The sequence below is a fragment of the Urocitellus parryii genome, unplaced genomic scaffold (genome assembly GCF_045843805.1).
Source record: "Urocitellus parryii isolate mUroPar1 unplaced genomic scaffold, mUroPar1.hap1 Scaffold_35, whole genome shotgun sequence".
Taxonomy (NCBI): domain Eukaryota; kingdom Metazoa; phylum Chordata; class Mammalia; order Rodentia; family Sciuridae; genus Urocitellus; species Urocitellus parryii.
The window spans coordinates 4094766-4098938 of NW_027553167.1; the positions used below are offsets into that span (position 1 = coordinate 4094766).

At 37.5% G+C, this 4173-nt stretch overlaps 1 pseudogene; it reads left to right on the forward strand.

Moving 5' to 3' along the window:
- Window positions 1-262: 262 nt before the first annotated feature.
- On the forward strand, window positions 263-1453 carry LOC144251998 (profilin-1 pseudogene; annotated as a pseudogene).
- The last annotated feature ends 2720 nt before the right edge of the window (window positions 1454-4173 follow it).

The following is a 4173-nucleotide window of genomic DNA, read 5'->3' on the forward strand; positions in this document are numbered from 1 at the left end:
TTTCAGTATTTGTGTAAAAATCAATTGGAGATAAGGGGAGTGACATTTTGGAGATATCTCTGTCATGGCTCATAATCCTTACCCCATTAGTGAGAGAATTTTAGTTTGAGTATACATCAGAATGCTTATTCTGTTGTACCCTGCAGTAGTGGAGAACATTAATTATTTTGTCAACTTTGGTTCTTATTATATTTTAATTTTTTTTTCTTCCTAGAACATCCCAGAAGAAGGAAAAGAATTAATTGAAGCTTCCAGACAATCCATGAAGAATGGTAAGATATTTGAAGACTGCCTGAAATTCTGATACTTATTGACTTTAAATTACAGAATTTTGGCCGTTCCTTCCCTTCGGAGGAGGTGGGGGAAAGAGGAGTGGTTCTGTTTAACCCTGGGTTCCCCGAACTCGCTTTAATTTGCTCAATTTGCATTTTGCTAATTATTCCTCCTTTCTCTTTTACATTCTCTGGCTCACCCCTTTCCCCTATACCAAAGTCTAGTTTGTAGTCAATGCCGACTGGGGCAAGACCTAATCTTATCCTTTCCCCCGCCACCCCCCACCCCCAGCCATTTTCATAGCTTTCCATCGAACTCTGCAAATTTTGCAATAGGGGGAGGGATTTTTAAAATTGCATTTGCAAAGTTAGGTATCTGGGCAGACGGGGAGAGGGAGAGAATGGGGAGCAGGCCCTGCCCCTACCGCCTTTGCAAATAAAAATCCAGAGGGGGGGGGGAAGAGCAGGAAGTGGCGGTGCGAGGGCTGCTGCACAGCTAGCAGAGCTGCGGTCCGGATGGTAGTGCGTGCCCCGAGCTCTCCGCCTTCCCCCTCCCGCCAGTCCGAGGCAGCCCGAGCCCAGCCCGCGGCCCCAGCAGCAGCTCCGAGAGCAGTCCCAGCAGCAGCGCCGTGCCCGGGTGGAACGCCTACATCGACAACCTTATGGCAGACGGGACCTGTCAGGTCGCGGCCATCGTGGGCTACAAGGACTCGCCCTCCGTCTGGGCCGCCGTCCCCGGGAAAACCTTCGTCAACATTACGCCAGCTGAGGTTGGTGTCCTGGTTGGCAAAGACCGGTCAAGTTTTTTCGTGAATGGGCTGACACTTGGGGGCCAGAAATGTTCTGTGATCCGGGACTCACTGCTGCAGGATGGGGAATTTACCGTGGATCTTCGTACCAAGAGCACCGGTGGAGCCCCCACCTTCAATGTCACTGTCACCATGACTGCCAAGACGCTAGTCCTGCTGATGGGCAAAGAAGGTGTCCACGGTGATTTGATCAACAAGAAATGTTATGAAATGGCTTCCCACCTGAGGTATGCCCAGTACTGACCTCTTCTGTCCCTTCCCTCACCACTCCCCACAGCTTTTGCACCCCCTCCTTCCCATACACAGACACCATTTTTATTTTTTGGGCCATTACCCCACATCCCTTATTGCTGCCAAAACCACGGGCTGGGGCTGGGGCTGGGCCAGGGCTGGATGGAAAGATACCTCCCCCTTACCCATACTCCTCCTGTGTGTGGTTGGAAAAAAATTTTTCTCATTTTTTTTTTGTGTTTTGGATTTTTTGTTCTTTTTTTTTGGTTTTGTTTTTTTCTGAATAAAAAAGATTCTACTAAAAAAAATTACAGAATTTTATATACTGTTTATTATGTTTTTACCGTCAGAAGTAAAATATGACATTGGGAACCAAAAGAGTGGAAACTTACCTGTCAACAGTAAACCTACCAATCAAAGAAGGAAGTAGTTGAAACCACACTTGTGCAGGCAATCAGAATAAAGAATGATTGTCCTTCCATTCCGTCACCTGATTCAAAGGTAATGTATTTTTTAAAAAAAATTCTTTGCATTTTTTTTTACATATCATCTTCCATGATGACAAACATGCTAGAAAGAAATAAGGCTACCAGGTTATAGTAGAAAACAAGGATAGCAACAGATGAGATATATTTATAGAATTAACATTGAGAGAATATGGTGGGAATAAACAGTTTTTCAGTGTGCCCTTATGGAATGAAAGAAATAGAAAAGAAGCCAAAAGAACAGCTTTATGAATATGAACCTGAGAAAAGGGGATGCATACAAAGAATTCATTTATGAAGGGAAAGTTGTGTCCAGATTGAATAAGAGTCAAGATGGCTGATACTTAAATAATAAATATTAAAATTAATAAGAGTAGCAACTTAATATTAGGCCAAACTTTGGAATGTTATGGGAAGTACATGCTGGACATATAGAACAATGTGTCATATTTGTCTATCATTTACTCTTGACGTCCTTCAATGACTAGGAGGCAGGGTTTGGGATTACAATCACAATCATTTGTGATTATAATGAATAGAAAACTAAGCAAATAAATGTGGCATATTTTATATGCTTAAGAAATCAATGTGACATATAACTAAAAAGAAATCAATTAAAAAAATATATATATATATATATATATATACAGATAGTACTGCTATTCAAAAAAATAAAAATCTAAACAGAACAAGTATTAGTGTTAATGAATATAATAAATAAAAAAATGAACTTCTAAAAATTAAAAAAGATGGTAAATTTTTAAAAATTGATACACATTAATTATACAGAATTTTCACGGTGGCATATTTGTACATACATATAGATCAAGTATATTCCCATAATTCTGTTTTCAACATTCTTTCCTCCATACTCCCAATTTTATGTATGCTAATGGTTAAAAATTTTTATTCATTTATTTTTATGTTGAACATTTCCACCTCTAGTTATTCATATGAGAACAATATATGATACTTTTTTACTGAGTCTGGCTTATATTACTTAACATTATGCTTCCCTGTTTCATTCGTTTTGCTAAAACTAACTTATTTTTGTTGTTCTCTATGCATAGAAATCTTCCTTGTGTATATATACCACATTTCCTTTATCCATTCTTTTATTAACAAGCATCTAGCCTGATTCTATAACTTGCCTATCATTAACAGTGTCATGGTAAAGATGGGCATATGTATATCTCTAAAGTAAGCAGATTTTAATATTTTCCATTAAGTACTGAGTAGTATAGTTGGATAATAAAGTAGTTCTATGTTCAGTTTTTGAGTAGCCCTCATATGAATTTCCATAGGGATATAGTAATTATGTTCCTACCATTCACATATAAGAGATTTTTCTCCTCATCTTCCCAGTATTATTTGCTTTCTTGATGATTACTTTTTTGAATTGTGGAAAATGGGAGCTTGTTGTTTTGATCTGCATTTTCCTGATTGATAAAGATGTTATGGTTTTTTTTTCACTGAAGTGTTGGCCTTTGTATCTCTTATTTTGAGGACTCACTGTGCATTTGCTCATTGATTGAAAAGGTTTTTGTGTTTCTGGTGTTAAGATATTTGCATTAATATTTTCAGGTTATTAACCCTCTGTCAGAAGAGTAGCTAGTAAAGCTACTCTTTTCTCCAATTCTGGAGGCTACCACTTCTTACTGTTATGCAGGAATTTTTTCAGTTTGATGCACCCCCTCTTATCCATTGTTGCTCTTTTTTTCTGAGCTGTAGGGGGCTCTATTCAGGAAGTCATTGCCTACATACTGAAGTGTTTTCCATATATTTTTTCTTCTAGCATTTGTAAACCTTCTAGTCTGGTACATATGTCTTTAGTCCTTTTTGAATAAACTCTTGTATAGTGTTATAAAATAGGCATCTAATTTCCTTCTTTTAAATATGGATATCTAGTTTTTCCAACACTATTTCTAAAATGTCTTTTGTCTTTCCTCCAAAATATGTTTTTGGTGTCTTTGCCTAGTATCACATGACTGTATCTGTGTGACTTTGCTCTCTGAATTTTCTTCTATCCATTGGTCTATGAGTCTTTCTTTACACCAGGGCCATGGTTTTTATTACCATGGCTGTGTTTTATATTTTGAAATTGGGCATTGTTGTTTATCCATTGTTTGTCTTATAATCAGCATCACTTTGTCTAAGTCTTTTTTTGTTTGTTTTCCTCCCATACAAATTTAGGAGTAGTTCTTTTTTTCCCAATTTTTGTGAAAAATGTCATTAGAATTTGAATGGGAATACATGGAATATATAATTAATTTATGGTACTATGTCCATTTTCACAATATTAATTCTGCCTCTCCATGAACATAGGAGGTCTTTTTAATTCCTATTTTCTTCTTTAGTTTCCTTTTTCATCAATAT